General features: G+C 45.4%; 1 protein-coding gene across 1 annotated transcript in view; it reads left to right on the forward strand.

The window, feature by feature from the left end:
- Positions 1-23,722, forward strand: part of LOC126547884 (visual pigment-like receptor peropsin) — a 694,884-nt gene that overhangs the window by 663,968 nt on the left and 7,194 nt on the right. The gene's annotated exons all lie outside the window — the stretch shown is intronic.

Genomic DNA, 23,722 nt, shown 5'->3' on the forward strand with positions numbered 1-23,722 from the left:
CGTCACGCAACTGGCCGCCGTGGAGAAAGCAATGGAGCCGGCAAGTGAGAACGCCTCCGCGCCGCAGCCACTCGTTAACCGCATCGACGGCTTCGAGAGCGACAACACATCGCATGGTGAGGGCAATGACACGGTGCTTGACGCTGCTATGCATCGGGTGTCCACGGCGGCGCCCTCAGTTGCGTCCTCCCTTTCCGCTTCGCCCCCGACAAAAAAAAGCTTGTTGGCGAAAGCGCTACAAACTGCACTGGCGGGAGGCAGTCAGTCGACGACAGCACATGACGAGGCGGACAGGGATGCTAGCAGCTCAGACGCCGAGGAAGAGTTAGACGCCACGCTCATTTATGATGGCCCCCGTAAAGGATCGAATGTATCCGTCGTCTCGTGGCCCGGCACAGTTCTCTCAAATGTGAGCGCCACAACGGCGACAGTCGATGCAACGGGGAGCTAACGGAGACACTCGTTGCCTGCCGCAGGAAGGAGAAAACGGAGCTGGTGCCACCTCTAGGCATGTCTTGTGTATCATTTGTGGAGCGCTGTTGGTTTGTCAGAGATAAGCCACTTCAAGGTTGCGAGGAGGCTATCTACCATAAATACAAAGCACACAGATGTAAATGTACCATGCATCACTGATTAATTTCTGGAAGCACCGGATCCATGAGTTTGTGCGCGGCATGGCCATAAACTTGCAGCACTTCTCTTTTTTTTTGTGTGTGTCGAGTTCTTGTAACACGTGCTTGAATAAACCCGTATGCAAACAACTTCTCTGTTTTTGACGTTATCCAAACATCCTGTAGCCGCATCGATGTAAGCAGAGCATCTGAGGTGGTTCCTTTCGGTCATGTTTTAGGAATAGTTGCGCCTAAGAAAAAACACACACATGAAAAAAACGAGGTAGACAAAGATATCGCAAACTATCGTTTCGGTTTATTTGTGTCGAATCTGTTCATATAGGCAGTGTTCGCAGGTGGCAACAAAAGGAAGTGGAATGAGGAGTCGAGGGCAAATCAAGCCTGCGTCATGTCAACATAAGCTGCGCAGGAAATTGTGTTCAGCGTAATATAAGGCAACAGCAGTATCACTTACGCAATCATCGCCCTTTTTCTTGATATGAAAAGCTTCCAAAAGCTCACGGGCTATTTTATTCTTGCTTTTGCCTAGAATCTTAATTTTGTTGAACATCCTTTACACGCAATGCCATGAGCGGGCAAGTGTGCTCCTTCTCTTTTCCTAATTGACAATACATGCTCCCCTACACGTTCATTCACGCAGCGCCCTTTTTGGCCCGCATACACTCGTCCACATTTTAGCGGGATTTGATATACCACGCCTGTGGCACATTTTTATGTGGGCCAAACAGGCCGTGGTACATCAGCCGTGATAATCACTTATTCGTTATTGTTGTGCTCATTTCTTACTACTTCTCATTATTATCGTGTAATGAGGTCGCTTTGGGTACCTGGCCATAAAGGACTATTTATAAATGAAATTGCAGATTCTTTGGCCAAGGTATCGATAAACAGCCCGATTCTCCCGTATTGTCCTTTGACTGCTGCTATATATTGTTATCAGTGTTATTATGTGGATTGAACTCTGGGGATTACCGGCATCTTTTATACCCCTGGCACAGGAATTATTGCCAAACAAGAAAACTTCAAGCGTCCATCACGAGGCTGCGCCGCCACGTACCTACGTTAAACTTGTATCTACACAGGTCTGAACTGGTACCCTCACCATTATGCTCATTCTGTGGTGAAGCGGAGACAATAAGCGATTTCTTGTTGTCTAATAGGCGTTTTTCTGCAATAAGGAAAAGATAGCTAGCAACACCGCTCCTCAATGTTGGCCTAAATTTATCTACGCATGTTATTCTATCTTTTGGGCCCTCTATTAATGGGTTCAGCCGCAACAATGGTTGCTTGGAAATCCAAGATTATCTGATTGAATGTAATCGATTATCATGCTAGAATGATTGTCCTCTTCCCCACCATAGTTCTTGCTTGAATAATTTATTCACTTATTATATTTTTCTTATCCTAATTCATGGATTTCTTCTGAAAGTTTTTTGTAATTCCCTTGTTTTTAATCGGCTTCTTCAGCGGCCCGATTCATGGCCAATCCCCCACAGTGAGTATGCGCCACAACCATTCAGGTCGCCAACAACATATCACTGCGGCTAGGTACAGCCAGATTTTCTTTCGTGATGTTTTTTTTATGACCGAGGACAGGAAAAGCCGCTCACTAACAAAGTTCACGAAACTTATGCGTCTAAATTTTAATGCGAAAGCATTATATGGCTCATGAAGCGGAAAATCCGGCGGCGTGGCCGGAGATAATAAAAAATATCACGTTGTCACAGAGACGCGCTCGTGCCACTGCTCGCGCGTTAGACACCGTCTCCTCGCACAGCTGGCTCCGATGCGACTCATCATGCCAGCGTTCCCACACTGCGCCTCCCGCTGCGAAGGCGCTGACGGCACTGGTCTAGTGCCAGTCGATGCGGGGATTTCGGCGAGTTCGGTCGCGCGCTCCGATAGACGAACCTTCAATGGAGATGGTGCAAAAAGTGACGTGGTCACAGAAACGGACCGCGCCTGTGGCCGGTCTATATATAGCGCCGCGCGGCGCTGTAAGCCGGTGCGGTGATTTCGGTGAGTTTGTTGTGCTCTCCTATGGGCGCACCTTCGACTTCTCAGTCATTAGCTGCGCGCCCGGCTCCTTTGGACGTCCACGCAAGTACGCAAACGAGGCGGAGGTACGTGATGCGATACATGATACGAGGCAACGGGAAAACAATGCCATTACGTTCCGTAAAACGAGTCGTCATGGGTAAGACGTCGCAATGCTTTCGCATTCATCCACGTAGGCATACCTAAGTGTCCTTGACTTTTTTCGGAACCGGCAGTGGTGCGCTACCACACGATTAGAAGTTTCATTGACACGGCTGCGTTGTCCTATCCCACTGCGCAATCTTTACTTACACAGACCTGGTCTCGCTCTATCCTCCTTATGCTGCACCTCTGCAATAAGCCGGAATCAAGAGATCACTCTTTAAGTGTGTAAGCATTTCTACGCCTACCCAGCGAGGAAACCTGTCAGTCTGTCTGTCACATAAGACGAATGACTATAGAGAAATTAATGTATAAACAGAATACAGTCAAAAGGAAAAACATTCGTGGGGTTGAGCTTCGAACCTGCAACCCCACGCTCAAAAGCCGAGTGTCGTATCCACTTAGCGAAACACCCACGCTTGCAGAACCATAAGAACAATATCAATGAGTTGCATCGGCGATACACAACAAATGTCAAAGAAGAACAGTTTCTATGAAGGCTTTCTTGAAAGATTTCGTGATGGTGGAATAAAAGCCATCCACAGGACCACATCTAGAGTCGACTTGGTGCATTGTAGACATGAGAGAAATTCCGATTTTGACAAAAAGACTTTAATCGCAAACAGGCTACATCCCCGATGCGTTTCGGTCGTCGTCGGATGCGCCTTCCGTTGGGGCGTTCCTTCACCGACCGAAATGCCACCGATCTCAGAGGACTTATGCACTTCGTGTCACGCAACACAGACACATAAGCAGTCACTAAGTTTATATGGATGATAAGGAGTGATAAGGGGTTATATGGGTCTCATCACTGCTGATAATGGTTTACGCGGATGACTATAGTGCTAAAGAGCTATCATCATCAGCCTGGTTACGCCCACTTCAGGGCAAAGGCCTCTCCCATACTTCTCCAACTACCCCGGTCATGTGCTAATTGTGGCCATGTTGTCCCTGCAAACTTCTTAATCTCAACCGCCCACCTAGCTTTCTGCCGCCCCCTGCTACGCTTCCCTCCCTTTGGAATCCAGTCCGTAACCCTTAATGACCATCGGTTATCTTCCCTCCTCAGTACATGTCCTGCTTATGCCCATTTGTACCTAAAGAACTATAAAGGCTTACAATGATCGGGCAAGTGTGGCAAGGTTGATGAGGACCGATAAGGGTTGGTAAGGGTCGGATCATGTTCGATAAAGCTGATGAGGACAGGTAAGGGTTGATAAGGATCAGATCGATTGCGATAAGGTTGATAACGAGCGATAAGGGTTTAGAAGCGTCAGATAAAGACCTATAAGGTTGATAACGACCGATAAGGGTTGATAAGGATTTATACTCGTCGAATAAAGTTTGATAAGATTGATAACGACACCGGGCTGCGTGGAGCTGACCAAGTGGCACAATGCTTACGCATGCTTAAACAACTCCGGTGGAGTTTCTGCCGTAATTTTTTCTATCCTACCAGCGGTTTCGCACTCAACGAAAAAGACTTTCAGAAGTTCCGTTACCTCGGGCTCACTTAATGCAGTACTGTGGTGCTCTCGCTTGGAGCATCGCTGTTGGGATGTAGCCACAGGGACTTTTGCTGAGCCTTATATATTTACTTATGCGACACAAAAAGATTACTCTACTAAAATTTTCCATTTTGCCGTGATTTCTTTATTTATCCTTCAAAGAATTTTAAAATTCAAGTAGCAAAAAGACAAATTCATACCAATAATGTTATTATTCAAAATGTAAGTTATCGTTCGCCTCAACCTACTTATTACATTAAGTGTTAATCGTTATGCTTAAGGTATTTTGAGTTCTTCTTGGCTGTGCGAGGTTGCCAACCTTGTTACACATTTCTTTCGTTAATTTATTATTGGCGTCGTTGATATGTTTGTTTGCATATCCTTTGTTCACTTAGCATACCACCTGGTTTGTCGCATATCCCAAACAATGGGTTTGTCATTGCAGAACGTGTCATCATGATCATCATCATAATTCTTAAGAGGAAAGAAAGTAATGACAGGACAGAACAATAACAGCAACAACAGTGTGTAAATAAACGATGTAATGAAGACTTATTTTACATTTGGCGCAGTCGGCTGTGCAGATTGAACTATTTTTTGTGAGAAAGATGAATGGTACTAATAGCAATACGTCTGCAACTTTAGCAGTCGATTGGTGCCGACCTCTCGCACATGATATGAAATATGGTGCACAACAACTCCTCAAGCAAACACGTCTCCCTGTGTGTTTTGTGTACTACGCAGCCAAGCAGCAGTGGTGCGCGGAAGGTAACGTTTCACATCAACTCACCACGCTCGTGTTAGACTAAATGCTGAAGAAATTAAGCATTCACCGTCAACATCACCGCTAGTTATCGTCAACCAAAGGAACAAGCACAGAAAGCTTCGCTTACATCGATTCCCACAGTACGTGGGATCGGCATATTTCTCATACACGTTCTCGAAGACGCAGCATCAGTTCAGGACGACCGAGAACGAGGCACTGGCGGTGGTCATGACACTGAAGTATTTTAGAAACTGCCTCGAAGTGGACTCCGACTGGCAGTGGATTTCAGAATATTGCGGCATATGCGGTAACGAAAAAGCAGATCTAGCTACCCGCAGAGGCATGCGCTTAGGAAATTTCCGGCGAAATTTTTTTTTAAAGTCTGGTGCATCATCACTGGCAAAGAAATGCTCCCATACGGAAAAGAATCGACTGTGGAGTATATCGCTTCGATACTCATTTGTCCACTTAAGAGACCCCATGCTTAATTAATCTCATCATCAAGAATTCCACATCAGCTTTCTCATCACCTTGAAACAATATATAATCGAGTTCCTGTTCGCGCTGCATTTACCAACAGCTACCTGTACTCGCTAGGACTAACCACCAGCCCGTAATCTGGTAATTGGTGCGCTAGAAACAGTGTAATATAGTTTGTTGATACGTCCAGGTTACAGAGAGGAGAGATCTTGTTATTTCGGTATAATGGGCTCGGCTTCCCAAGAGCCTCTAGATCTAGGAAGAGCACTAAGTGCTATGCCTTCTCCTTCAACGCAGCGGGCAAGCATTAAAATTTATTTCCATATCCTTGAAGACATCGGCTTAATTTATAAGCTCTAGCCTGCTTGTATAAACGCCATAACTTTGTCGCAATTATAGATACCATGGTTAGATATTTTCTTGCATTTTTTTTTCCTTTACCGCCTACCTCCTCCCAGAGTATTTCTGTCCACAATCTCCTTTCCCATGTGGAGTACCAGGTAGGCGCGCTCTATATTCGCTGGCAGAATTCTCTGTATTTCAAGAAATAGCTTTCACTCCCTCGTTCTCTCCCTCGGACTGTTCATCGACAACCAGGCAGTAACTTCAATCTTAAGGCTACTCAGCCAAAACGAAAGCTGGCTCGTTGGATAAGCGAAATGCAGTTTACGCTCAACGTGAGTCGCAGACCTGGACACAAGCTCCCAGACGCCGATGCGCTCTGGAAAATTCACATCGCAGGAACAAACAAATTGTGCCACAACCACGTGAACAGCTTATGGGAAGGGACAGAAGATATGAAATTGAAGAGTGGAAAGTTTACTGTTGCGCCGAAATTTCTACAGATGTATCCTGGGAGCCCTGACTCAGGAGGCCATAAGGGCTGGAAAACTTGCTGGAAGCTTAAGACCTGCATTCAATGAAGAAATATGAAAGCGGCTTTACAGAACTACGTCAAAACCAGTCACCAATGCTAATCTACTAAGGCTAAGTGTCATCCGAGATAAAACCGCATGAATAGTCTTCATCATCATCCTCATCAGCCCATTTTATGTCCACTGCAGGACGAAGGACTCTCCCTGCGATCTCCAATTACCCCTGTCCTGCGCCAACCGATTCCAACTAGCACCCGCAAATTTCCTAATTTCGTCGCACCACCTAGTCTTCTGCCGTCCTCTACCGCGCTTCCCCTTCTCTTGGTACCCATTCTGTCACCCTGATGGTCCAACCGTTATATAATCCGGGCATTCCATGCCCTGCCTAGCTTCATTTCTTTTTTCTCCTAATGTCAATTAGAATATCGGCTATACCCGTTTGCTGTCTGATCAAAACCGCTCTCTTTCTGTCTCTTACTGTTATGCCTAACATTCTTCGTTCCATCGCTCTTTGCGCGGTCCTTAACTTGTTCTCAAGCTTTTTTGTCAATCTCCAAGTCTCTCCCCATATGTCAGCACCGGTAAAATGAACTGAGTGTACACCTTCCATTTCAGTGATAACGGTTACCATCCAGTCAAGGGCTCACAATGTCTGCCGTATGCGATCCAAACCATTTTTATTCTTCTGGGAATTTCCTTCTCATGGTCAAGGTTCCCTGTGATTAGTTGACCTAGGTATACGTACTGCTTCACAGACTCTAGAGGCAGACTTGCGATCCTGAACTCTTGTTCCCTTGCCCGGTTATTTATCAATATCTTTGTCTTCTGCATAATAATCTTCAACTCAACGCCACTCTTACACTCTCCCTGTTAAGGTCCTCAATCATTTGTTGTAACTCGTCCGCAGTGTTGCTGAATAGAACAATGTCATCGGCAAACCGAAGGTTGCTGAGGTATTCGCCGTCGATCCTTACTCCTAAACCTTCCCAGTTTAAAAGCTTGAATACTTCTTCCAAGCACGCAGTGAATAGCATTGGAGAGATTGTGTCTTCTTGTCTGACCCCTTTCTTTATAAGTAGCTTCCTACTTGTGTAGAATTAAGGTGGCTTGGAATCTCTGTAGTTATGTTCCAAGGTATTTACATAAGCGATCTGTAGTTCTTGATTACGCAACGCCTCTATGACTGCTGGTATTTGTACTGAGTCAAATGCTTTTTCGTCATTTATGAAAGCCATATACAGAGGCTTATTGTACTCTGCGGATTTCTCTATAACCTGATTAATGGCATGGATGTGATGCTTTGTAGAGTGTCCCTCCCTGAAGCCGGCCTCTTCCCTCGGTTGACTAAAGTCCAGTGTTGCCCTTATTCTATTGGAGGTTATTTTGGTAAATATTTTATATAATACTGGGAGTAAGCTGATGGGCCTATAATTTTTCAGTTCTTTAACGTCTTCCTTTTTGTGAATTGGTATAATGTTTGCATTCTTCCAGTTTTCTGGGACCTTTGCAGTCAATAGACACTTCGTATAGAGAGCCGCCAGTTCTTCTAGCATTATGCCTCCTCCATATTTGATTAAATCGACTGTTATTCCATCTTCTCCTGCCGCTTTTCCCCGTGTCATGTCTTGCAAGGCCCTTCTGACCTCATCATTAGTTATAGGAGGAGTTTCTGCATCCTGTTCATTATTGTTTCGAATAGAGTACTCCTAAGTCCCCTGGGTACTGTACAGGTTTGTATAAAATTCTTCCGATGCTTTTATTATACCTTCTAGATTGCTGGTAATATTGCCCTGCTTATCTTTCAGTCCATACGTCTTGGTTTGTCCTATGCCAAGTTTCCTTCTCAGGAATTTCAGGCTGCGTCGATTTTATGGCTTCTTCAGTCTTTATCAAGTTATATACTCGAATATCACGTATTTTCGCCTTATATCTTGAGTTGGACACTTTCATTCTTTGTAGTTTCTTTATTAGGTCCTTTGTTACTTGGGAGAGCTTGCTCAGTGGTTGCCTTGGTGTCTTGCTTCCCACTTCAAATGCTGCCTCTGAAGCCAGCCTCGTTATGGTGTCATTCATTTCCTGTATGTCATCATCATCATCTCTCTGTTCTGAGGCTGCATATGTGTTTGCAAGTACCAGCCTGAATTTGTCGGCTTGTACCCTTATTGCCTCTAAGTTGACCAGTTTTTTCATGACCAATTTTACTCTTTCTCTGTTCAAATTGAAGTGAATGCTGGCCCTCACTAACCTATGATCACTGCACTTTACCCTACCTATCACTTCTACATCCTGCGCTATGCTGGTATCGGCAGAAAGTATTAAATCAATTTCATTTCTTGTTTAACCATTAGGGCTTTTCCAGGTCCAATTTCTGTTGCGACGTTTCCTGAAAAAGGTGTTCATTATTCTCAGCTTATTCCTTTCTGCTAATTCTACCAGCATCTCTTTTCTAGCGTTTCTAGAATCGACGCCGTAGTTGCCAATTTCCTGTTCACCCGCCTGCTTTTCCCCACTTTTGCATTGAAGTAACCCATTACTACTGTATACCGAGTCTGCACTTTTCTCTTCGCTAATCCAACATCTTCATAAAACTAATCTACTTCCTCATCGTCGTGACTGGACGTTGGAGCGTATGCCTGTACTACTTTTAATCTATACCTCTTATTAAGTGTAATTACTACTGCAGCTAGCCTCTTATTAATGCTGTAGAATTCGTCAATGTTGCCCGCAATGTCCTTATGGATTAAGAACTCTACCCCGCATTGCTTCTTATCTGGGAGACCACTATAGCAGAGGACATGACCGTTATTCAGCAATGTATAAACCTCACCAGTTCTTCTAATCTCACTAAGGCCGATGATATCTTAAACTGTGTCTGATAGTTCCTCAGAGAGTCCTGCTAAGCTAGCTTCATTCGACAGAGTTCGGCAAATAAAGGTTTACAGGGTCTGTTTCCATTGGCGGCCTGTCCGGACCCAGATATTCTTAGCACCCTCTGCTGCGTTACAGGTCTGATGGCCACCTTCGTCAGGTGTTCCACAGCTGCTGGGGACTGAGGGCCATTGGTTAATTGCAGATATCATCAGGGAGGTTGAGGCCGAATACTGCACCAGAGAGGTCAATTCCTGTTTTAGTGAGCGAGTGCCTTTGTTCGAGCTTAGTGGGCCTTCCTAATTTGGTTGTACCTGGATTAGTATAACCCCACTCGTTCTCGGCATCTTTCGCCGGTGTCAGGCATCACTCCAGGCCTGCAGATGTAGTGCACTGGAGAATATGAAATAAAAAAAAAACGGGGCGGAATTGAACTTCCGACTACCGCAGCCGAGCATTCGACATAGCAGAGTAAGATAATCCCGCAGGCGGCTAAGCTACCTTGCCGCCGAAAAGTACGGCCCAGATGGCCCTACATGCCTAAGAGATCCGCTGATTTGTCCGCCATTTGCGGGCTTTGCTCGATAGAGGTTGCACGATATAGTGTCAATTCTCCGTGGTCCTAACCTCTTGTTTCCCGAATCTCAAGCGTGAACGCGGTCTTGAACGCGCCTAGGTACACGATATATTTTCGCTGAATTTGAGCAGCACTTAAAACTTGTGCGTAAAAATAAAAAAGGGGAAAGTTTTCTACGCTTACCGAGAGGTCCCAAGTCGCGTATCATCCGCTCGTCTCGTTGGCTTGTCGCTTAGCGTCCGAAAACTAGCGCTCCCGGCTAGCTATTCAGAATGGCGAGTAGCGCCGCCGTATCAATACCGCTCTGAGCCTCACGCAATCCAGGCGACCTTGACAGCTCCCAACGGTGTCTTCAGCCTTTCTATAGCTTTGAACGCGGTTATACTAGAGCCAATGAGAAGGAGGAAAATGGGGGGTAACTGACCCTGTAGTTTTTCTGGGAACGCTGCGGGCCTAAACGCTAGGGAGTTGGAAATTGTATGCCTCATTTAACCTACAGTGGTGCCTTCTTCGATCAGTCAGACATGGTTTGAACATTTCGCACTTGTGAGAAATTGACGGCTCTGCTACAGCCGCGGTCGCAATACGCTTCTCGGGAATACAGACGAAAATAAGCAAGAAAGAATAACCGCAGACGTAGACGAAAAGAATGGACGCATATACGATAGTTCTGACGTACTGAAAATCGGTGTGTTAACTTTACAGCTAGGTGATTTTGCTACTTACTTTTCCTTATTCTTGTCCTTAGTCTTGTTTACTCCCAAATCCAGTACGAAGCTATGCACCTGAACTTTGCTAAGCTAAAAGAGCTAGACGAGGGAATGCCCAAAACTCAAGCTTACACGCATGGCATCATCGGTTATCGCGTTCGAGGAAAGAAGTTTATTCAAGAAAACGAAAGTAATTGTATTTAACAACGGAGCAGCGTTTTGCAACAACAAACTCAAGAAATGGGCTCATCGCAAATGCAACACTCTCACATTCTCCGCTCCCTATCATCCCGAAGGAAATGGACCTAAAGGGACATAGATATATGGTTTGCAGTGTATTACAGCTTTGGAGTTACGGGAAAGGTCGACTGGCGAGAACATAGGAAAACAGAGGCAACGCTCGCACGCTAAAATTCTGTTATGAACAAAGATAATGATCAGCGCCACTGCACGGCAGTGCCTGATGTTCCGCCTGGGCAGAAAATTACTGTTTGGAAAAGGTTAGACTAACCAAAGCTTGCCCTTTTTTGGACCGTACACAGTGGTTGAAACGGTTAAACAACACGGCATCATGAAGGCAATTCATTAGTTGGGATCTAGTGGGAACTCGGAAATGGCGACCGTTGGAAACATTCTGCCTTATCATCTCGGGCGAGATGAAAATTATAATGCCAGTGAACGTGAGGATTTGCACAGAAAAAAAGTGGAGAAAGAGTGAGGACAAGACAGAGAAGTGTGTAATTAAATGTTGTAATGAAGAGTTATTTTACAGCTGAAACGAAGAGAAGAACATAAAAATGCGCTGCAGGTATCAACATCAACAAAAATGCGAGGGCACATAAGTACTTATGAGTTGTTAATGCGAAAGCATTATAGTCCAATTGAACGCCGCTGAGCAGTCCTTCGAGTTATGAACTCCTCGAGGGCAAGAGATCGCTCTGAGACGCTTGGCGCGTTTTGATTTGGCCTTACCGAGGCGCAGTTAGAACGCAGGCGAGAGCTTGCGCGCACGAGGAACTCGCGGATAACACAAGCTTCCGGAAGCGAGAGCGACGTCAATCACGGCGATGCCCTCACCCTTCACGCAACACCTGGCGCGCTATTGCGGCAGCAAGTGTATCGTTTCACCCGCTCTGCTCCGTCGAGGCACGCTCGTGACGTGGCGTCGCAGCCAATAGGAACTTAGGTGCCGTATCGCCGCTACAGATGCGGTACACCGGCGTTTTCGCTCAATCAGCCACCTGACTCTTTGCATCAATATAAGCAAAGCAATTGTATCTGATATGGCTGTACTGCCACGTAGCGCGTCAGCTGGATTCATTGCCGCCAATACTCTTAGTTTAACGATATTTCGAGGTAAGGTTCGCCCCATCTTTTTTCTTTTACAGCGAAACTGTTTATGGCTAGCGTTCTGTGCATTTTTCGCGTCCGTCAACGAATCTGTGTGAACAAAAACTATCATCATCAGCAATGGTTCGTGCCGTCTGCCGTGCAATGGTTCGTCGTCGTCTCCTACGACAGCTGGCTCCGATGCCGCTCATCATGCTAGCGTTCCCGTGCTGTCCCTCCCTCTGCGAAGGCGCTGACGGCACTGGCCCACAGCCAGTCGGTGCGGGGATTTCCCTCTCAAATGCTTTGCTTCTTTTTTTTTTTACTGAAATGAAAATAAAGCCAATAGACGTAGTCACCTTATAACGGTGATGGCTACTCATTTTCGCACAGCGGAAACAATATTGGCACGTGTACCTGTTTATCTTTTTCGGCTGACCGCTTCTGACCGTCAAACAAATGTTATCGCTCAGCGCGGGACGCGCTCGCATGTATCGGAAGTTTCTCGAATGTTAGCGATGGTCCCTTCTGCTGTCTGTACTCACCGAAGCTTGCATAATCTGACTGCATGCGCGATGCAAATTGTCTAGAACTTTCTGGAAGGTACGCGGGCACCAGCGATTAGTCTGTAACATTCGATTGTTCATGTATAAAATCCGGCGCGCTTGACCGGCAGATCATATTTCTACGATCGCCGACCGTGTCCGCCGCTGTCGCTGTGCTTCGAGTGTAACTTGCTTTTGTGGGCACAAGTTCGCCCAATAAAAAATTACTTTCCTTGCTTTCGTCATTCATAGTTTTGCCGCTGTATTATTCACCGTCACGGCTACGGGACAATATAAAACATATGTAAGAAACTGAAAAGAAACCACGTCATAGGGTCAGAAATCCACAGAACACAGTCCTATACACCCATGAACATATAAATGTAAAAGGCAAATGCAATTTTCACCACGATGAGTTTGAAACAAAGTCACAAACACACACAAGCGGCCGTGATGTAGACTGCGAGGAGCATTTAAACAGATGAGAAATTCCACAGAGTTGAAATGATATCACGAAATGAAAACACGAATGTATATAACGGAAGTATAACATGAATGAACGCGGATGTATAAAAATAAATCAGTGCGCGTACCTTTCGCGTGTCACGACAGTAAGTGTGTTCGTACGTTTGCTCAAAATTTTGTGTCATCCCTTTGTCGTGTGCTACACAGCTTCGCTGGTCATTCACCTTCACAGAGTAGAATGGCTAATGAATTTTCTTTTGTTTTTATATGTAACTTCTTTTCTAAGCTGTCAATGAGGTGCACGTGCACACAAGAGCGTGGCGCAAGCTCTAACTCCCTTTTTGCACTCTTTTTGTCTGTATGTGTCGTTGATATGTGAACAAGGTAGAGGCGTCCACAGCAAGTTGTTGTGTAAAATATGCTTCGGTATAGACAACTTGCGTAGTATATGTGCTAGTTTATGACATGTAGTAGTGTCTGGAAAGTCCAGTTCCATCTGGCGCACGTTGCGTTTCATTTATAATACTATGTAGGCTGTTCTCTTTGATTAGCAGTAGCTTATAATAGCGGCGTCGGTGTAAGTAGCAATGTTTTTTGCATTCTTAGACACAGTTCCAGAGCAAAGCACACGTATACACTCGAACAGGCCAGGAAACCGAGGCAGTGAACTCGCCGCATCCCGATCCCCGATTCTTCTCATAACTCTCACGCACTAACATCTTTGGGATAAATGTATGTGCGAAATTATATTGTGGGAATAAATATGCCACGTGTGCGCACCATTTAAAGTAATCTTACAGAGAAACGTTTTGTGTAGGCAAGAAATCATAACTGAATGGAGCTTTTCTGTGTTTATGCGGCATGTTTCCAGTCTCACTTAGAAATACTGAAGCGTACTGATATGCGGCTTGGCAAGTAAGCTTTCATTTCTTTTTTTCCTGTATTTATGGTTCGAGAAAGGAATACAATAAAGAACAGATTCCAGAGCTATTGTAAACATTATATTTTTCCTTCGTCCCACTTGTTACTATTGCATCTGACTGTATCCGACGGAGATAACACCAATCTGGCAACGCTTTCCCAAATAATAGCGTCAATACGAAAGACAAAGAAGTTGAATACGCAAAACTATTCTTTCCTGTATATTTATGCGTAAGTTGCATCCGCTAGCCTTCCTTGAATATACACAGGAGGCGACAAATAATGTTATGTACTGCTATAAAAATTAGATAAGCTGTATGAGGAACGCATTTGGGGTACGTGAAACGTCCTGTGCGTGCTGCAGACCGTTTATGGGCACTAGGATGCAAACGTGGAACTTAACCAAATGCACAAGTTACATTTTTTTTTTCATGCATTAGAACGCTTATATGCCTAACTTTTGTTACAGCCAGTGGGCGTCTTACGGTATGATTTTGCAATCGGGCTCGATCCCCATTTACAGTGGGACCGTGTGTTTTGGAGAGGGTGTCTGGGCACTAGGGTAATGAAATGACCGCCCTGCTGGTGGCACCTGAGACGCCTCTGCGCCGCTCAAGCCCGCCGCACTCGTAGATGGTTGATGCTCCTGTGCTTGCACTCCCTGGGGAGACGGACACGTTTCGCCTTGGTCAAATGAATTAGAATTCCGTTCGTCTTGCTGCCAGAGTCCCTTCACGCAATTTCTGGAGTGTACGTGTCCAACACAAGGGGGCTATAGCCGAGAAAGAGTGAAATTTCTGCAAAAAAAAGTTGCACACTTGTAGGTCTTATAACTCCCGATGAGCACTAGTTTGAATTTGATGTATCATACCTACTAAGGCTAAGCGAGCTCTCAAACGCGATAGCTCCCACTCGGATCGACAAACCTACTGCCCAGCTATGCCCCTCTGAACGCCGAGCAAGAGGCTAAATATAGCCTCCATTACGTCATGCAGGGCGCGACAACGGCACCACCTGTGCACACGACACAGGCATGATCGAGTAATGGCTTATCGCTACACAACGATACCAAAGTAAGGTAAATATATAAGCGACAATTTTATAACATGTTTTCATTACATGCAGTTTTAGCCACAGATCTCTGAGTGATTTTAAACATGCTTCACGTCAGTAACGTTCTTCTGTATTTTTACACGAACTATGGCAATTTTAACGCCAACGCGTTGAGGGCCTCGCGTCGCAGAAAATCCGGCCTCGGCGTTCCGCGTCGGCGGTCGTATCGGCAAAAATCATTCCGAACCACCGATACCCAACCACGCAGGCCCTCCATGTAGCACGAAGAAGTTACTGAACTAATTGAATTTATCAAAGGACGTCAGAAAAATCGTAAAGTACGACTTACGCACTACCTAGAGACATGATAGCGTCGGATTCTATCTTCAATATACTAAAAAACAAAATTATTTTAGGCGGAAACACAAACCCATTTTCCAGTGTTTCTAAAATTCAGAGTGTGGCCATGACCTCCAAAATTTGCGCGCGCCGGCGCGCGCAGATCTCTAAGGCCGTACAGAGGCGCCCGATTCCTTGCAAAATCTGTTTATGTCTCAAACCATCTTAGCTGATTACTTACGTTCAGGCCAGCAAGAGACGACCTTTAAATCGACTGCAAAGAAGGGTACATTTTTGTGAACATCCATTGATATATTCTATTACTACTTTTCCCTAGTAAAAGGCAAGAAGGAACTAATTTTTCTTGCTAGACACGCTGCGTCGTAAGCCTTATATTGTTCTAAAGGAACTTTAAAATGTGTTGCTGTCATGCTAATAAGCATTTCTTGCTGTTCCTTCTCGCACACCACGGGAGCTATAACGGAAAACTATTCCAAACTTTTCTATTCTAATTCTGCAATCATCCCTCCGCGATTGGTCAAAAACTTTTGGACCCCCCCCACTTCAGCTCTCTGTCACGCGACGTCACGAAAACCGCGATACGTCCCCCTATGATTTGACGTTACACATTGATTATGCATGATTTGACCGAACAAAAGAAAAATGGTTATTTCTGATTCGACGCTTTTCGTCTTTAGCCCTCGACAATTGGTCAAAAGTTTTCGGGCTGCACCTACTTCACCTGTCTGTCACGCGACGTCAGAAGACCGCAAAAACTCACCATGTCAAGGTGACGCGTACGCGTTCAAGATGCATTAATATGCCGAACGAAACTGAATTTTCTTCGGAATAGCCGCAGGCTGGTCCGTTACGAAACAAATGAAAGATGGCTGCCGCCGATCGCTCAGGCACTGGCTACTCGCACTTGCCGGGGAGAATGGATTTATTTGCGTATAATAAAACGTTTTGCGTGGCCGTGTAATGTTTTCGAGCACTTTTGGCGCGGTTATGGCCTCGTTCTGCTAACTCGTATTTCCTGAGCATCCCTTTTAGCGTCATTCTTAAGTTTCCGTTGCACGCCACCGCGATTTTCGACCAGCCACTGCAAGCTAAGTAAGGGAAAGCGGACCAATCGCAGACGCCAACACCACCCTCTTCATCCGGTTGTCGATTTTCAGTGCAGTGGCTGGGCCCCGTCAAATCCCTCACCACTTGAGCGGGCTCCAGGTCTCTTGTCAGCCAATTAGATAAGACAAGCCGCTCAGTGTAGGCAATTTTATTCGTTTTTCAAGCAAACAAAAGTGACCTTCTATGAAAGAGCAGAGCATTTCATTGGTCTGCTCAGACAACCCTGTGGGTGACCGGCCGATGCTTGCGCCGGCAGTTACGGAAATTTGACGTCAGGAGATTAGAATAAAAACATATTGGAATAGTTTTACGTTATAGGACCCGTTATAGGCCGTGGCTCTGTATTAAGAAACGCTAAAGATGTTATCACTAAAAAAGTTGTCACAATACATACTTGAAACCTTTAAAAGGAGCCAGAATTTTGGAGTCGAACGTAAGACGCATTTGGCATTGAATTGACGTTCAGGATTGCACGCAAAGGTCGAAGGAGTAAATTAATCACTATGTATTAAAGGTACTTCTGCTTTGTAGATTGGTGGTGCTGGTTGTTGTGATGATAATGTTGCTACAGGCAGGGTTAGCCTAGCAGACCTGTTCGGAAATTGCTCCACTGCGCGTCTATTTTCGCGTCAAATATGTCACCATGAGTCAACCAGCCCAGCCTTTAGCAGAAAGGGGATTTGAATGTGCAGCACCTCCTCGCGCACTATCCGGGATCCTTTCAAAAAGACTAACTGCTCTGGACGTTCGTGAGGTCACCTTCTGCTCCGCATGAAGTTCAGAATCCTCCTCCTCTCACGGCAGAGGCGTTTCCAAGACCGCACGAAGCACTCTATATCGCCTACTCCAGTGCACTCAGGGCAAGATGGAGAAACAGCACCGCTGATTTCGAACATCCATGTAGGAATGGTGGCCGATCGTGTTCTTACTCTCTATATGAGTGTCACTTCCATGCGGCGAAGTCCCTTTACAACACAGAGCGGACAGGGCTGATGCAGTTGTTTCCAAAGCGATGGAAAGTGGCAGCGAGTTACCTTTCAAGGGAGTTGCTGATTCTCCGGAGATCTCACCGTTGCCTGCCTCAAAAGTGACGCCATCGGATCTTTCGTTGCAGGTGACACCAACTTGCGCAGGTATCCGCTGAAACGTTAATAGTGTGTGTGTGTGTGTGTGTGTGTGTGTGTGTGTGTGTGTGTGTGTGTGTGTGTGTGTGTGTGTGTGTGCGTGTGCGCGCGCGCGTGTGTGTGTGTGTGTGTGTGTGTGTGTGTGTGTGTGTGTGTGTGTGTGTGTGTGTGTGTGTGTGTGTGTGTGTGTGTGTGTGTGTGTGTGTGTGTGTGTGTGTGTGTGTGTGTGTGTGTGTGTGTGTGTGTGTGTGTGGGTGTGTGTGTGTGGGTGTGTGTGTGTGTGTGACTTCTTTGAGTGAAGCCAGTGGTTGACACTGGCTTCACTTCATTGGATGCGCGCCATGAGATAGTTGCTCAATTCGTGACTTCGGGTCCGAGACTATGCTGGCTTTCTGCGCGGGTCCGTTTTTCAGTTGGCTAAAAGATGCAATAATAGCGGCAGTCTCTGCAATAGGCAAGAGGCTAGGCGGTCGAATATGCCAGGCTACGCAACATCCAGAGACGGGGCCCAATATGTAAAGGCACAGCTCAGAATCCTCGCTGATCGATCCGTCCGCGTAGACGTGAATGTGGTTGGGATGATTTGCGTACACGCGCTCGAGCACTAAACAGTGGCCCTCAACAGAATGTGTCAGCCACTTGGACTGCAACCCAGGAATATTAATGATGCAGATGACGTCCTCGAGTATCCAAGGCCGATCAGTTTGTTGCCTTCGTTTCAGACTCTTGAGATGAAGGACTACTAGAGTATATAGTGCAACATCGAAGTGGGCACGATGCCTGAGGCTGAGTCTTCTGAGAAGGGATTTTCTAGGGAAAAACTCACCCAGCCGGAAAAGCAGAGTAAACAGTGCTTGAGAGGTCAGGAATTGTAATGGTAGAGACTGGGCCTCGTACATAACTTTCTTGTTGGAGTCTACTTGTGGAACGCCCAAAGACAAGCAGAGAGTCTCTAGGTGTTTGTATTGGGTCTCAGATGAACACGTCAGTGGCAGCTGGTAAAGGATCCGGCTGGTCAATTGAGCATTGTGTAATCTAAGCATCGAGCTTGGGTATTTACCTCAGTGCACGCCAGCAATTTGATGGAGTGCGTGAAGCCGTTGCAGTGATGTTTCCGATGTATAGTGCACAGCGTATGGCCATAAGAGTTTGCTGTCCAGAATGACGCCCAGGAAGCGTACACTGGAAGCACGCCGGATTTAATGACCTCCCAAGTTCAGCGGCAGCCGTGTAGCCTTTTGTTTTATCCCAGAAAGGAGCATAAAAGACGACTTCTCTGCCGCTATTGACAAGGTGCAGACAAATGGATCTGGGCAAAAAAGAAAAATTAGCTATGGGCAGTACGTGCCGGACGCTTGTGACTGTATCCCGACACCCAAATACAGATGTCACCCCGCATACGAGCGTATCTTGACATTCGATAATATTACTTCACTTGCCGTGCGACACTATGGGTTCAAGTCCATCGTGTCTCTCAGAACACGTTTTAAGAATCGAATAAGTATGTTCATTGGGCGCACGTTAGTGCATTTGTGAAGAGATACAGAAATACGCTGCTTACAGATTACTACAATGACGTGAAGAAATTGCTTATGTGTGAGCTAAGCGAAAATTCTGAGAGCTGCACCGCTGTCAGCAGTTACACGTCGTGACCACGGACACCTGCCAGTCTCACTTAACTTCATTTGCCATGTCGCGAATCTGCCTTTCCTTCGCACACGCCAGGGGACGGCGCGGCGCGGCACGGTACGGCAAGGGATTTCTAGCCATGAACGGAACGCGGATAGCAACGGTGCCTATTGTACACTCTTAATCTCTTCCCACGAAAATTCCTCTAAGTGGAACATTTTTGTAAACATGCTTGACTTACTTAGTAGAACTTATGTGGAACGAGGTCAAGAAAGTAATGCAGAGAGCTAATCGCGGTAAAATGTCTCGCGCGAACCGTCTGAAATGCAATGACCGCGTGACGAACTAAAATATATATTAAGTGTTGTGACTTTTGCCCAATGCCACAATTTAGATAGAAAGGATGCGAGATAGTGGATTACATATTAATTTAAACGGCCTGGACTACTTTAACGTGTTCACATAATTACACTTCGGCGCCTGCTGAAGTAGGAATGACAAATAGTGGCCCTCGCCGAAAAGTGAATCCACAACTTTGTGCTCAGAGCCAGAATTCGCCGCAGCCACACTGATATTGACACGTGCACTTGTCTTTATCGGGCGACACGTTTTGCCGCCTAACAAATGCTATCGCACAGCGCGGGACGCGCCTGCATGTATCCGAAGTTTCTGGAAAGTTATCGATGCTTCTATCCGCTGTCTGTTGTCGCCGAACCTTGTGTTATCTGATTTCATCGCTTGACACGAATGGTGTAGAACTTTGTAGAAGGCATGCGGGTCCCAACGATCAGTCTGGAACATTCGATGACTGCTGTATAAAAACCGACGCGCTTGACCCGCTGATCAGATTTTCGACGATCGCCGAGCGTGTTCGCCGCTATCGTTGTGCCATAAGTGCAGCCTGTTTTGTGGGCACAGGTTCGCCCAATAAAAGTTAGTTTTGTCGTTCACAGTATTGCTGCTGTGTTATTCAACGTCACCACCACGTGACAATATATTCTATCCACTACGTACAGGGGCGTAGCCAGGAGGGGGGGGGGCTTATGGGGCTTCAGCCCCCCCCCCCCTGGCTACGAAAAGACATTTCACCGCGAACATTGCGAACTCGGGCTGGAATTCGCGGCAACGCCTATGCACCGGGAGTCACATAACGCAAGGAGCCCCATCGGAGCACCAAATTTCAAGGGCGTTTTGATGGCGAACGGGCTCACCGCGGCATGTCACGGAGGCCGCGAAATCTACGGAGTGCATGGATGTCATTTTCGAAACTTTATGGGTATAAATTCTCATAAACGTTTGATGCGAAAGGTGCATTGACATTTCCAAAGTTGTGCTTCAGATTTTCAATTTCGGAACTTTGTGGGTTTAATGTAGTTATAAACATTTGACGCCAAAGATGCATTGACTTTTCTAAAGCATTACATCGGAACATACAACGAGACAAGCCTAATCAACACACTATCAGGCAAGATAAACCAATAAAGAATTAATCAATAAATCAACAAATCAAGTTCACAAAGCACGCAGCGAGGTCCGATGAGACGAAGCGTTGTGGTGGTTCACTCGTTCCGCCATGTCAGATAAAAAATATCAAATTTTTTTTTTACCTACGCCACAGCATCCATGTCAAGAAACTAAAGAAAGCCAAGGTAACTACGTTCCTATTTATTTTTCTACTTTGACTTTGAGTGGGGGGGGGGGGGGGGGGAGGATGGGTGAGCCGACGATGGTGGATAAGTCTTGCGTGCAAAGGATAAAAGCGGGTAGCAAGCGCGCCGCCTTCCATCGCGTTCGATACATCGGGGAGAGTGGTTGGAATGGCGGCGGGATCTAGGATTCTGTGAATCTGTGATTGCGCAACATGTTCGTTTGCCTTGTCTGACGCATTATATACAGTGACTTTTTCTTAGATAGGTAGATTGTATGCTTTTGCGTATACTTAAATATCTTGTTACCAGGTTTTGTGCATACGTGCAGTGAACTTTGTTTCTAGTGACACTTTTTTGCCCTTTATCAAGCTGTGTCTTCGCATTTGTATATATATTCAATTGTATCTTCGCACTTATAATGTACGAGCGCGAGTGAAATGAAAGTTAGCCTACCCACCCAGCGCAATAATGGTTCGGTTCATTATCTGCGAGCCATGCGCGTAGCACACAGGCATCTCTCATTTACAAAAGTGACACGCAGGTGTGAGGATCAATGTTCTTTAAAGCTCTCATACACTGGGTTGAACACGGTTGCGTGACGTAATGGATGCTCCAGAAGTTGAGCGGCGTGGTGCCGTGAGGTTTTTGACAGCTGAAGGTGTTTCCCAAAAAGAAATTAGTCGCCGTATGGCTGCCGTGTTCGTTGAACACTTCATTTCACTGGCCACTGTGAAGCGTTGGAGTAAACGGTTCAAAGAAGGACGTGAAAGTTGCAAAGACGATCCAAGACCGGGCCAAAGCCATCGTGCAATCACCCCCAACAAAATTCCAAAGCTTGATGATCTGATGAGACAAGAACGGAGGATAAGCATCGATGAACTGGCAGAGCGTGTGGACATCAGTCACGGTTCGGTTCACGCCATAGTTCATGAACATCTCGGTTATCGGCTCTTGTGTGCGCAATGGATGCCCAAGATTTCGAACCACCGCCAGAAGACGGAGAAGTTCGGCGCTGCCTTGACTCATCTGATCCGGTATCATAATAAGGGTGACGACTTCTTGTCTGCAACTGTGATCGGGGACAAACTATGATGCCACTACTACGAGCGTGAAACACGACGGCAAAGCTTACAATGGAAACATTCGAATTCACCACCCCCAGACAACGCAAAGGCCGTCATTACCGCCGGAAAGGTGTTGTTGAGTTTTTTTTTTTCGATCATCAGGGGCCATTACTGATAGAATTTGCTCAATCTTGAGAGACTATCAATTATTTCCGATATTGTGAAACGACGGATCGGCTGCGAGTCTCAATCAAGAACAAACGACGTGGAAAATTGACGAATGGGGTCATCTGTTCCACGACGCTGCCCGTCCCCACGTCGCTAATGTGGTTAATATAAAACTGGCAAAGTTCAAGTGGAAAACGCTGCAACATCCGCCACACAGCTCAGACCTGTCGCCTTGCGACTTCCACATGTTGGGGCAGCTAAAAAAACAGCTCAAGGGAACCAGATTCGTGTCGGACTGTGACGTGAAAGAGTCAGTTGCAGGCCTTTTGAAGCAGCAACCCAAGCAGCTTTATGATACGGGAATCATGCAACTCGCTAGTCAATGGGAGAAATGTCTAAATGCTCATGAAGACTACTTTAAATAAAGTACCCCGTTTGTCATGCATTCCCACTGGCTCATTTTCATTTGACTCGCCCTCGTATATTTTGCAGAACTCCCGCTTTTTATACGTGCTCTCTGTTGCGATTATAATTTCGATGCAATAACTCACGACACACGACCGGACACACAACTGCTCCTGCTTAATACATTCGAACAAATGACAGCGTCATTGAGATTTTTCACTGGCCGTTGCATATGTACAAGAATGTGAACAAGGTTATTGAATGACAAAGTTTCATTAACACCTGTCTGTCATCAACTTGTTCATTTCATGGCCTTTACATTTTTCATATCAGCGTCATGCACTGCTTGGCTGGTTTCGAACTGATATAGTTCTAAAGTTCGTGTGATATTTTCTTTACTTATTAGATAGGCAAAAAACATGGTAGCGTTGATATTACGTATTCTGGGCACAATTTTTGGCACATACGAGTACATTCTTTTATGAAAAAAACGCATATTTTACTTGTTTTGACAGTGTGTAGCGTTCAAGAATTCGTTTGCAGCATCTTTGGCAATGACAGTGCAGTTATTATTCATGTATTTGAAACCTCGACAAATTGTTTAAGAGGACGCTTTAGCTCGGGCCTAACTTCGACACGGCCTATTCAAGTACATGTAAAACGCAGAAACACTTTTCTGAGATAACTCCGCGATGGCTTTTCTTGAAATTTTTTCCACTGGAGAGAGCAAGTTGAATTCTAGTGTCTGTTAGAAGCCGAATTACGAGTTAGGGTCTGAATTTAGTTTAAATATCTTGAAATTCAAAAGTACGAAAAAAAATAGAAGGACGACGTTTAAAGCTAATAGCTCTGCATCAAGAACAGATATCGCGGATCTCTAAACGACATCTATTATAACAGTCAAAGCGGACAAATTTGATATGTCAATTTGCATCGTACGTGAACTGGTTACGTTATGTACAAGGGTTCTGCAAAAGCCGTATTTCTATAATACTAAATTTTTTGAGATTCATGCGTAACATATTAATTTTGACCGCTGTAGATGTACTATTAGATGCAATTCACAGAATTGCGATGTTATTTTTCATTGTTGAGTTACAGAGTGTTAAACTTGATAGTTTCGTTTTCTGAAAATTTGTGATTTTTTCAATTTTTAATAAAGAACTGATAACCTAAATGAAAAATTCGAAACGAAAAGTGAGTAGAAATTAGGTTTTATTTTAAATGCAACAAACCTGGTCAAATTTGGTGTATAGGTTGCCGAGAAAAACTTATTTACATGTATTTA

The sequence above is a fragment of the Dermacentor andersoni genome, chromosome 1, assembly GCF_023375885.2.
Source record: "Dermacentor andersoni chromosome 1, qqDerAnde1_hic_scaffold, whole genome shotgun sequence".
Classification (NCBI taxonomy): Eukaryota; Metazoa; Arthropoda; class Arachnida; order Ixodida; family Ixodidae; genus Dermacentor; species Dermacentor andersoni.